General features: G+C 36.6%; 1 protein-coding gene across 3 annotated transcripts in view; it reads left to right on the top strand.

The window, feature by feature from the left end:
- SIPA1L2 (signal induced proliferation associated 1 like 2) overlaps window positions 1-13,084 on the top strand; it is a 130,987-nt gene that overhangs the window by 20,946 nt on the left and 96,957 nt on the right. For all 3 annotated transcript variants that reach the window (XM_027657301.1, XM_027657299.1, XM_027657300.1), the window contains exon 2: window positions 4,241-4,312. The gene's annotated coding sequence lies outside the window, so the exon portion shown is untranslated. The remainder of the gene's footprint in view (window positions 1-4,240; window positions 4,313-13,084) is intronic.

Below are 13,084 nucleotides of genomic sequence, written 5' to 3'. Positions count from 1 at the left end.
ATTTCTTGTATGAAACACCTGCACAGTAGGAAGTGAAACAGAACTTTTTAGCTCTCACTGTTTTATGGCAAGATTTCTGTTCCTTTTCCTTCCTGTAAACAAAAGAAGTCACTTAGAGAGTGGGGAAATAGGCTGTTTACAGGATATTTTCTGTATGAAAGGAAGGAAAAGTGCCTTTACAGAGATCAGCCTATTGTGTTGGCAATATGGAAAGTTATATGGAGTTAAATTGAATTTAGTATCTGGAGGGGAAATACATGGCAAAATACATGTAATCATTTCAGTCTTGATGGTGAAAAGTGCTAGATGCCCCCATTAGTTGCTGAAATCAAAGCAGGAGTTAGGACATGGAGTGCTGTGGTTTGGTCCCAAATCCTGTGTGTATCCTATGATCTTTGTAAGAAGTAAATCAGAGACAGATTACACTTTGCATAATCTCTTAGCTTTTGTTTTAATGTGGCTTTTATTTATAAACAAGCGCCTTTGATACTTGTACTTTTAGATACATGTTCAAGTTACTTTTGTACATCTGTCTTCCAGCTGTCTGTCTTTGGAAACCATTACTTCCATACAATTATGACACTTGTCTAGCAAAGACAACTGTATTTCAGTGTGTATATATTTTCAAAGTTTTGCTTCAAATGTGAAATGTATTAACTATAATTCTGGCGTAAATCAGGTTATCTTATTCTTGCCTGTATTATAAAATTAATTACTGTGAATAGCTACTAAATTTTCATTTACCTTCTGTAGCACCAGCAAGAACCTTTATTATCAGTAAGAAATGTGGATTAGGTATTTAACTCCAAATTCTGCTTAAGCATTATGGAACAATATTGCTTTCTTGAAACCTCACGTGTATGAGATGATAGGACTGACAATAGCTTTGCCACTAAAACTGAGCAGGTAGGGAAAAATCTGAATACAAAGATACTTGTCATTAGCTGTATCTCTTTTATCTGTAGTTCTTGTACTTAAGTCACACTTGAAAATTTATTGTAGCAGTTTTTTGTGGTTTCTTTTGTTATATATTAAGTTCAAGTTGATTCCTAATACTTGAATATCATGAAAAGGCAATTGTAAGTATGGCAAGTAAAGAATCTTGTTTGCTTAATGGGTACTGAACTCCATTTTTGTGGTACTTAAGTACAAAAAGCTTTAACAGCAGTGTTACCTGTTAAAGAAGTGATTTTTTTTTTTCCCCTGCATGATGGATCCAATTCCTCACACAGAAATCCTAATGTCTGGGTATTTCAGCCTAATTTGGCAAATAAGGCCGGAGTATGTGCAAGTGTGTGTGTGTAAATGGCTACTGAGAGTGATCTGTCTTCTGGTATGTCTTGGCAAATCATAGAATCGTAGAATCAGCCGGGTTGGAAAAGACCTCTGAGATCATCAAGTTCTGTAAGTTGAGTGTGCCCAGGGTACATCAGACTTACTGTGTAGATTGAACATGGCAAGTTGATATTCTGGACACACTGAACTTGCTGTGGAGCTTAGCTGTGCAGTGACCATCTGTGCAGAGTTTTTAGAGCAGTAGGAAGCCTGCTACTCAGGAAAGCTAGGCTTTCCCTGACTAGGATGCTGCCTATCTGCTCATTCTTTCTGGAATCAATTTCTTCTGCATAGCCAAAACTTTTTGGGGAGAGAAAGAAAATTTGCCCAGAGAAAATCAGATATCAGATACTGATATTATCCTCTCTTTCTGCTTTTCCTACAACAACAAAATAGGAATAAAAATATTGAAAGATTTCAACATAAGTAATACCGACTATTCATGCAGAAGATGAATTTTTAGTTGAAAATGAGGTGCAGTGTAGGGCAGGCCACAGTTATGATGTCTGAGCTTTGGCCAAACAGGACTACTAACAAAGATTGACTTTCCTATTCAGGAATTATTTCTACCTTCATTTCAGGTATCTTTTAATGTGAACTCTTCTTTACCTTATCATTGGCCAGCTTGACTTCCTCAGTGACAATCTCTGTCAAAACAAGGTTCTAGTTTTCAATTCCGGTGGACATTTAGATAAAGATTAAGGAAGCAGCGAATGAAATGCATATATTACTTCTGGGAGAACAAAGCAACCCAGATGTGACTGTAGGATCAGTTAAAGATGAGGCGTCCAGGAGAAACAGATCTATGATACTCGCCTAATGCACAGCTGTCTTATGATGTATAATACTACAAATAAGTTTTAAAGTACGTGTAAGAAAATAGGCATAGTTACTTCTGGTTTATAATTTGTTACTTTGTGTGAGTTTAAAGGAGCATACATTACATGAAGTTGTGAGCTTTTTCCATTTGTAGATCTTCATGAATGTACGAGCAAGATGTTATCAAGAAAATTTTTTGAATGCTGGTAAAATAATAAATTATGTTTAAAATATATTAAATTATGTTTCTTCTCAAATCTTAAATATTTTTTTTCCTGATGCAGTGTTCTATATAAGACCTTCGGATTAAAGAAAAAAATTAGTATGTGGACAAGGCCTAATGTTTTTCCATTTGGCTGCCTCACAAAAAAGCAACGTAATCCTCTAAATCCTACTTTACTCTGAGGATCAATTGATTCTACTTTTTACTACCGTAAATAGACAGTCCAGAAATTGTCTTTGAGGCAGATATTTTGAAGCTTGGTCTTCCAGTGATTTGAAAGTATGAAGACATTTTTTTTATGAGAAAGACAATGTTAATAAGGATAATATTCTCATGAACTTATTTATAGAAAATTGAAAGCAGTTTCTTTTCAAAAATTGACCAGATTCCGCAGCCATTCTAAAACAATTATTTTCCATTTTTGCAGTTGCTTTCTTTTGCAGTTGCATTCTTCTCATGTTTTTACTTTTGATCTTTGGCATTTACTGTTGCTTTAGTTTCAGATTTTACTAGAATGACATTCATGTGTGAAATTTATCATCATCAGGTGTAATTTTTAGGTTAGGAATGAGAAATTTCTGTTTAATGTCTTGGGTTTTTTTAATTGTGTCTTCTGTTGGCAAACAGATCAGTTATCTAATGATATTGGTCAACGCTTCTACTGATACAGTTTTGTTTTAGTTCTCCCATGAAAGCCTCACTGGTGAAAGCATTTACTCCAGTTTTTGGTTATAACTACACCAGGAGGTTTTTTGCTACTGTGAGCAGACTGGTAAAGTAGATTCAAGCATTTGCCTAGTTTTGACTAGGCCTAGAATGAGGGAAAAATAGTAAACTGTCCTGCATTCCGTCTTTATGGGCTTTTTGTTTGTTTATGTTACTGGTGTCTATCAACCTTGATTTGCAGTTGACGTAGGATTTTGAGACTTTTTGTTCTTTTCCATTGTATACACTATTCTGTAAAATACTTACAATTATTATTTTTATCCCTATGGTGGTGATTTAGTACAGGAAATAACATCTGTTCCTGCTCTATGTGTGTCCTTTTTCCTTTCTTTCAGTATGAATACAACATTGTGTATTTTCCAGCTAGATTTTACTATCCAAGATTATGCTAAAATGAACTCCTTTTGAAACTTTGTTAAGGCTGATATAAAATAGAAAGCCAAATCACCTTATTGGTACGTGATAGTTTTATGATTTATCTCTCTGTAATGGTGATCACGCAGACCTAGCTAAAATATTTTTATTTTATATATGTTTTTATTTGCCTTCACTGAGAAGTAAATGTAAAAATGTCAAATGTAAATTTTGCACTGTTAGGTACTTTCTTGACTGTAAGTCATCCCACAGATTCTCAGAGCATGCTTCTAAATTTTTTTGGATGAACTTACTACTATCTTCTTTCAAAGCATTTTATGGAACTTCATGAATTTTTCTCATCCTTGTAATTGAAAATATTATTAAGCTACTTACCTTTTATAATACAGTTCAAGGAATAGCTGTGGACCCTTTATTGTGACCTTTGAAGCAGGTCCATAATGAAACAGTCTGTTGGTTCAGCACCTACTGGTTCATGACCTCTTGCCCCTAGCAATGCTTTTTTTTCCAGTTATTGGCAGGAACTTGCACAGATAACACCTCTAAATTCTCTTTTGCAACACGTACATATGGTATGTGTTACACTGTGCTGAATTTTAAAGCCAATGAGTTGTTCTTGATATTTTATTTGCATGTACAAAGCAGTAGATTTTTATTTTACACAAGTGTTCATTTAAAACTTCTTTTCTTATGCCTTAGTATCATAAGTGGATATGTTCATCTAAAAATAAAACCCACAAACATTTCTCATTTGACTTGCAGGTATCTCCATTTTGCTGATATCAGAAAAAGAGTGACTTAAGTTGGCATCCTTGGGAATCCTTCTAGCCAAAGGTAAGCATATTTTGTAACCAGTGGAAAATATATTTTTAGTGTGTTTGTAGTATTTTTAAATACTTTTAAAATAAAAAGGCAGCTCTGCTGCTCTGTTTCTTGATGTTTGACATCTCACAAATTATATTTCTTTGGGATACCTAAAGCACCTTAACAAACCCATAAGAGAATCCTTTATATGGTTTGGCATACAAGTTAGTCCTAGAATGATAGAATGTTTTGAGTTGGAAGGGACCTTGAGGATCATCTAGTTCCAATCCTCCTGCCATTGGCAGGGACACCTTCCACTAGACTGTGTTGCTCAGGACCTCATCCAACCTGGTATTGAGCAATTCCACCCACAACTTCTCTGGTCAACCTGTTCCAGTGCCTCACCAGTCTCACAGTAAAGAATTTCTTCCTAGTATCTGATCTAATTCTACACTCTTTGAGTTTAAAGCCATTACCCCCTCATCCTATCACTACATGCCCTTGTAAGAAGCCTCTCCCCAGCTCTCTTGTAAGCCCCTTTTAGCTACTGTGAGGCTGCTATGAGGTGTTCCCAGAGCCTTCTCTTCTCCACGCTGAACAAAATCAACTCTCTCAGCCGGCGTTCAGAGGAAGTTCAGCAGTTTTCTTAAGTCTGCCACTTGACAGATTGCCTCTCATTAGTATTGAAGTGTATGGTACCACCACTTTGAGGCAATGTTTATTATACAGCTGTTATTATGCAGAATGATGATTGTGTTCCTCAATGCATCAGATAAGCCAAAAATAAAGTCACAGTTTTGATGATCTGGAAGTTCTTAGCTTGGTCCTCCTCTAGAGAAGAGCTAATATGATCAGAAATAGGCACTAACATAATACAAAGAAAGAATGGTCTTTGTAAGGGCTAATTAGGCTGCGTGTAGAAATTCCCAAGCCCCCAGTTGTAAAAAATCATGGCATTTTCATATTTTCTGCACCAGGAATTGAGGTGAACTCATCCTCCTATATCTCCTGCCTTTACAAACTTCTTCATCTGGTCCAGCTGGATTGTTTATGGTTTTAGTGTATGGCTCATGTTTAGAAATACTTTATGTTGACTGAACACAATCTGTCATCTAAAGACATTTAGTGTAGTAGGTTTTTTTGCATGTCATATTAATGACACCAGTAAAACTTTTAACTTTCATTTCTGACTACATATTGTTTCCAGGAGGAAAAAAAATTCTGAATCCAGAATTTTTTAAGTTTTTATTTTAAGTTTATTTTGCATTAGATATTTGTATGAAGTAAGATAACTGCTTTTGGATTCTTTACAGGCTTGTCAATCTATTCAAAGAATCAAATTTAGGAGAGTCTGAATAACATTGACATTCCTTGCCATGTTTGCCATATGCTTTGATGCAAGAAACCAAATTGAACTTTCTGTCCAGCTACCTGAGCCCCTCTGCCCTCCCTGTGCTACAGCAGTTAAACTAGGTGGATGTTTAATAGCTACATATTATCATTTATCAGATTTTAAGTAGCTTCCTTTGCTTACATCAAGTTAATAGTTTCTTTCCCCTTCTCATCTGAGACTCCATTTCTCAATAAATAGTTCTGTAATACAAAAGATCACTAGACTCCTGTGTTACTGAGCCTGATGAAGTTCTGCTATATTAAAGGCAGTGTATAACATACCTCTGAAAATTTTGCCTGCTACTTTTCATACAAACAGTGTGTTTTGCTTCAGAAGTACTCTGATTGAGAGGACAATATTGTAACATATTTTGTATTGTGTGTTGTCAGGAATATCTGCATTTGAATAATGCTAATGTAGTACAAGAGAGCTTAACACTGGTAAATCTTGTCTAGAGTAGTGTGCTAACCACTTCTAATATTGCGTTTGCTTTATCTTTTGGCTGTATAGTTAGCCAAGGCATAGTAGATGTTTAAAGAAGTCTGGAAGAAACTGAAAAATACAATTTTTAATTTTCTTTTGCTCTCTTTCTGTAGTTCAGAGTAATAGTAGTTGTAATATAATAATGCTGCAAAAAGAATGAGGGTTGCAGATGTTCAATCTTTAATGATGTGCGTTGTTTATCTACTGATAAACTGAACTACAAGCTAGTGAACTACTATTCCTTTTATATTTCTGATAGTTATTGTATAGGGACATGTGTACATGGGATACCCTATCCAATCTTGTGGTTTGGTGTTTTGGAAGTATGTTTGTGACCTTGTGATGAACCAGCTTCTAAAGGCTTATATATTCACGTGAATTAATGAAAACCTAATCTATTGACAGTTTGTATATGGTATTGATAGTTATGATATGGGGGTAGATAGAAGAGTGTAGTTTGTGCATAAACATACCATATATTCAGAAACTAATGCAAACAAAAATGTATAGCAGTAAATTTGATCTAATAGTATATTTACAGTGTGACACGACTTATGGAAAACATGGCATGCATTTGATACAAAGAAAATTGTTTTCAGAACCTGAACTGTATTGGACAAATCATAAAATTTCTGAGTAGGACAGGCACCTCTTGAGATCAAGCAGTCTAACCCTCCTGCTAAAGGATGATCAGCTAGAGCAGGTTGCTCAGGGTTAAGTCCAGTCAGGTTTTAAATATCTTCAAGGGTAGAGACTCCACAACCTCTCTCAGCAACCCGTTCTATTGTCTGACTCTCAGTCAAAAAATATTTTCTTATGTTTAAATGGAGGTTCATGTGTTTCCTGTCTTATTGCCTCTTATCCTGTCATTGAACACCAATGAGAAGAGTCTGGCTTCCTTTTCACTGCCCCCAGTTAGGCACTTGTAAGATCCCATCTGAGCCTTCTCTTCTCCAGTATGAACAGTCCCAGCTCCCTTAGCCTTTCCTCACATGAAAGATGCTCCAATCCCTCAATCTTTTTAGTGGCACTTTTCTGGGTTTGCTCCTATCATTCCATGTTGGGAATCCAGAACACAATACTCCAGATGTGATGAGGGAATAATGATGGAATTTTAGCTCTAACCAGTAAGTGAAAAACAACTAGCTAGAAATGCAGATAGGCACATACCAGTTTTGTCAGTAGCAATGCACTATGTTCAATAATGCTGTATGGTCTTCTTAATCTCCAAACTGGTATCCTTTAGTTCCTCTGTGAGAAGTATTTATGCCACAGTCCAGGGGGAAGGAATGGGACCGAGACAGCAATAAGAGTCACAACACAAAGTAGAAGGTCGAAGCTATCTCCCTTTATTGAGGGTGGACATGGGTTTATATAGGGTTTGGGTAGAAGGAGCTGGAAAACTGGGAGGAACATGGGATAGACAACCAGGGGAACAAATGAGGGAAAGAATTTGGGAGAAGAGGGAGGAGTTTGGGAGGAACTGGGGAAGACCGAGGACCAATGGGAGCTCACTCCAAACTGCGGCATATTCCAGCCAATCAAAGGGAGGAACAGGGAAACAGGGAACAAACAACTCAGGGCAAGTTTGGACATGCCCAAACAATGCACATGAATGGGGTGTTATATTAAGTTTTTAAATTCCTTTGAAACTTCGAAAGTCCATGTAATAAATTCTTCTCAACCATCAAAAATTCTGTGTCCTCCACATCTTCATACTTAAGTATAAATAAAATATCAAGCTGCTTAATTTTTCAAGGCATGTATGCTTTAGTCTTGGAGAGGTCCATAGTCTTAATAGTTGTTTCGTCTACCATCTGGGTGGAAAGGTCATAGGATAAGTGAACCAATATTTTTTAAAAAAGTTAATCACATACTGCAGAATACTAGTAATGCTGTGCATTATTTCTGTTTTTGTAAAATCATACCATTCTGCAGAGTTGGTCTTCCTAGTCTGGGTCCCTTCTGACTGTCATAAATGTAGCAGGACTTACCAGTTGAGGCAGAGGACTATTTTGGTTCCTAAAGGCAGTGAGCCAAAAAAAATACCTGTGCTATGTTCTGTCTTTCTGCACTGTGCTCTATGAAGTGTGTGGTTCTGGGAAGATTTGTTAGTTTGGCTGGATCTTTCCATTTAGCCTACTGGAGTTTGGAAAGAAGTAGGATTCTCTCACCTCTACAAATGCTGTATCACTCTAAATAACAAAGAGATAACAGTAAGAAGCACTAGTTGACTAAGCATGCATTATTTGTGAGTTCCACCAAAGTAGAAGTCAAGGTAACGTAACATGCATGTTAATAAAACAGAAGAGCTTACTAATGTGCATTTCATGTTAGCTGTTTTGGAGAGGGCATGGGGGAAAAAAAGAGGCAGTGTTGGCAGGTTGGGTGGGAGAGTTAGGGTCAAGAACTAGAGAGTGATGAGTCTTAGAAGGGAAAGAGACAGCTAATTAAAAATAAAAATAAGAGAAGCTAGTGCTAAACTTCCTTTCCCTAGCTCTTAGCAAATGTTATATATATTTTCTCTTTGAGGAAGAAGCTGATGTACCACTGGTGCTAACTAAAGAGATGTAAGAAAAAACAACAGATGTCTTAATAAGCAAATAAAAAGAATGAAAGAAAGTTGTTCGGAGGGAGGGCAGAAAGGACACACACTATCCTGATCTCTTAATATAATCTAATTTATTTCAGCAAAATGATTTATATGTTGTTCTTGTATACAAAGTGAAGGATTACAATAAATTATCTTAATTGAAATCCTTTGTTTCTGCCTCATGCAGAAAAAGACTTCTAATGAAATATTTGAAATAATTAAGAATTAATGCAAATACTTTTGAAGATAAAGTGCAAAATGGGTAAAAAACATCCGATGAGCTTGTTTCTGGTTGTTACTAGAATTATGCAGGATGAGTGGGAAGGTTGGAAAAAAAGAGCTATGCATTTGTGAGGGAGAGACTTCTCAGAGAAAATTTGAGAAACAGAACATGGAATGACATGGGAAAGATGAGAAATGAAAAAAAAAATACAAAAATTTGAAAATAGTTCAGGGAGAGCCAAAACCCTTCTGGAATTAAAGCTGGTGAAAGACGTGAAGGGCAACAAAAATTCCCTGTTGCAAGTACATAAGCAATAGAAGGAATGCTAGGGAAAATGTGAGTCCACTGATAGTGGGATAGGGAATCTGGTGACAACAGGCGCAGAAAAAACTGAAGAGTTCAATAGGTTTTTCACTTCAGTCTTCACTGGTAAGACTGGCCTTCTGGAACCCCAGACAGTGCGGAGCAAGCAAGATTTACCATCAGTGGAGGGTGATTAAATTAAGGGATATTTAAACAAACTGATCATAAAGAAGTCCATGGGACTAAATAGAGGGTGCACCCATAAATGCTGATGGAGCTGACTGATGTCGGTGTGAGGGCACTCTTGATTTTCTTCAGAGGGCCATGCGATTTGGAGAGGTTCCCGAGGACTGAAAAAAAGCCTGTTTAAGAAGAATCTGGGGAAGTACAGGTCAATAAGGCTTGCCTGTCCTTGTGAAGGTGACAGAGCAAGTAATCCTGGAAGGTATTTCCAGATACAAAACTAGGAGGAGTGCGGTTGGGCTGCCATCCAGAGGGACCTCAAGAAGACGAACAGGTAGAGGAGAACGTCCCTAGTTCAAAAAAGTGCCAATTCCTGCAGCTGGGGAGAAATAACCCAGCAAAGTGTCCTTGTGGCAGCGCTGGTGAAGCCACACCTGTAATACTATGTGCAGTTCTGGGTTTCTCAATACAAGAGAGAGATGGACATGCTGGAAAGTGTCCAGACCACAAAGAAGGTTAAGGGACTGGAACATTTCTCATACTGGGAAAAGCTGGGTGAGCTGGAGCTTATTGACCTAGAGAAGGCTAAGGAGGATCTCATCAATGTATAAGTACTCGAAGGGAGGATGTAAAGAGGAGTTAGGCCATTTTCAGTGGTGCCCAGTGACAGCACAAGAGGCCATGGGCATAATTTGAAATATATGAAATTCCGTCTGAACATAAGAAAAGACTTCTCCTATGAGGGTGGTTGGGCAGTGGAACAGGCTTCTGGGAGAGGTTGTGGATTTTCCATCCTTGAAGGTATTTAAAACCTAACTAGACATGGCCATGAGCAGCTAATCTGTCTGACCCAGGAGAGTTGGGCTAGATAATCTCCAGTAGTCTCTTCCAACTTTTGAAGACTCTGTGTGGTTCTGAGAAAATAGCAAAAGGAGAGAAATTGATGTCTATTTTTCAAGCAGGAAAAAACCTAGAACATATTGATAAATTCCATTAATTAAAAAGATGAAGTCAAGGTCACTTGCAGCTTTTTCTTAATCTAGTTGCAGCGAAAATGCTTGGGTTGTTCGTTCCTTGGTTCATGAGCTTAGGTAGCAGGGTAATAGACATCAGAATATTTTTCAGGCTCAGTTAATTAGGAGGCAGAAAGATTTAATGAGGTTTTAGAAGCATTTTCCAGGGTCAAAATGGATTGTCTGAAAGATATATGAGAACTTTGAATTTTGTGAAACTGGCTAAGCTGTAATATTTTTTACCCTGTGTATGCAATGTCTAAATTTTTGTTTTCAGTAAATTTTAGTCTTACGATATTGATTTTTATGATACAGATGACCTCTTCTGTATTTGATACATTTGATATTTGATCTTCTCTGGGGTAGCCTATCTCATCCACTCCTATCTAAAAAATGCAGACAGCTTAAAATAATCTCTTGCAGGCTGACCTGGTCTGGTTATTAACCCAGCACACTCTGAGCCCTGTCTGTTTGCAAAGCTGAGAGGGGAGGAGAGGGCAAGAGGCGAGGAAAATTAGAAATTAGAAATCTCACAAGTAGTCTATTTGTCTTTCATGGTTCTCTAAAAAGTTATTCATTTGCTGTGAACGATACTTCGTAGTTCTCATCTATTAGACTTCTTGCAATTTTTTTTCTTTGCCTTACCATCTCACTCCTGTTATTTAGCCTAGTAACCTGATTTGCTGCCTTGTCAAATTCCTCCTTGTGAACGAAGTGTGTACTCTTGTCTGGCATGGCAGCCTGTGAGAAGGGGGAAGGAGGGACACAAAATTTTCCCAGATCCTCCACTTCATCTAATGTCTGCTTGTACACAGTTTTTCTGTTTTATCTCATTGCAAATATGAGAGACTGATATGGATGGAAAGAAATAATATTTAAAAATAAATAAACAGAAAGGTTTTTTCTTTAAATTTCTTGAGATTTTTCTATTTTATTTAAGACTAGTGACATTAAGCACTCTAGACAGTTTCAGGAAGGGCAGGACTAAATGCCATCAAATGCTGAAGATCAAAGTCCACTGCAGCAAGAAAGTTTTCTCAAAAATATAAACTAAATTTTCAAACATTTTTTGAAGTGGTTGTTTCTAAGAGGGACAGAAACACATGCTTTCATTTCATGTACTTTTTTTAAGCATATATGCTGACTGTCTCTTTAGAAGAAAAGAGAAGCGCAGGCATATCTGTATGTAATGTCCTTCCTTTTGTTATTTGTCTTTTGTAGACTATAGAAAAGTGATCTTTATTGTTGTTAATTATGATAACAGCTAATTATGTTTGGGTGACTGACAGATTCGGTAGATTGTCTATTTATACTTTGCCTTTCTTTATTTTTCACTTGGCTCCAAAGCACCATTCACAGATATTTAGTTAATTTCTCTGACTTAGTGATGGATGTTATTGTTGTACCATGTTTAGAAACCAGATACAAAGAATATGACTTTGATTTTTGACTCTGATTGTTTTCATCCTTCACTAAAGTAGGATTTTTTTTTTTTTTAAGAAGACCATACTTAGAAATATCTTCCTGTGCCTTTTTAAAAAGTAGAATATACCTGTAAATAGACTTCTTTGTGGGGTTTGGGTTTTTTTTTCTGTTTTGTTCCTATTGACAAGCCTTTTTTGTTTTAGAATTTTCAAGGTTAGAGTGGGCTGCAGGTTTCATTCAAAACTATTTTCTAAGGAGCTGATAAACTGATGGCATAGTCTAGCCCTTTTGCTTTACATATGCTAATTATTGATAGCATTTGGCAGTTGGTAGCTTTGTCTGAGCAGGAGGAAGAATGTCAATTATATGACAGCTGTATGCATGTCAGCTAACTTTGTCTCCAGGGCAGCCAGCACTTACAGTACTTTTAGATTTAGCAAGATAATTTTAGGATCTTCCTTACTTTGTGTTTGATATAGTTTGACTTAGAAACAGTGTTCTTAAACAGTGTTCTTAAATTAGAAATAAGTGTTTGAAATACTATGTTATTCTCAATGGGTTAGTATATGGAACTATGATAGATTTCAAGTTGCTGAGGTGTGGTATTACCGGATGAAGTAGAAGGAAACTTGCTCTATCATAGGATTATTGCCACTCTAAGGAGTTGTTGGGATTGATATTTTTTATCAAGATAATGAAGTGATGTAGCTAGAAAGTTAATATTAAGGCTATTTTTAAATTTAAGCTCCTTTTTTGGGGTGGTGAGGGGGTTGAATGCCATTTTAAAGAAGTAACTATGAAAATACAGAAGTTGACAAACTGCATATTGAAATCATGTTGTAGTTGACAAGTGTGTTTAATTAAGATGATTTTTGTCTTGAACCTCCGTGTTTGTATTCCAGTTGCCCTTGTATTTTTTTTATTAATAAGCTCACATAGGACACTAAAGTAGAATTCTCCATTGTGTTAAGTGTGTGGGGCTTAATATGAGATGTGTGCACAGCTTCTAGAACTATGTACTAAAGTAATTATTTCATCGTTGGAAGCTTCAGGTTTCCTGGTCTCTCATCTTATCTCTCTTCTTTGTGAATATCAAACTGAAGTAGATGGTGTAGTATTAATGCTTTACTCCTCTGGTTGATTTAAAGTTATTTTGGCTTCTTTTCATATATTACTGTAGTGCTGG

The sequence above is a fragment of the Corapipo altera genome, unplaced genomic scaffold, assembly GCF_003945725.1.
Source record: "Corapipo altera isolate COAL_440 unplaced genomic scaffold, ASM394572v1 2c, whole genome shotgun sequence".
Taxonomy (NCBI): domain Eukaryota; kingdom Metazoa; phylum Chordata; class Aves; order Passeriformes; family Pipridae; genus Corapipo; species Corapipo altera.
Note: the sequence above shows the minus strand (reverse complement) of the source record. Positions and strands in the feature narration are given on the sequence as shown.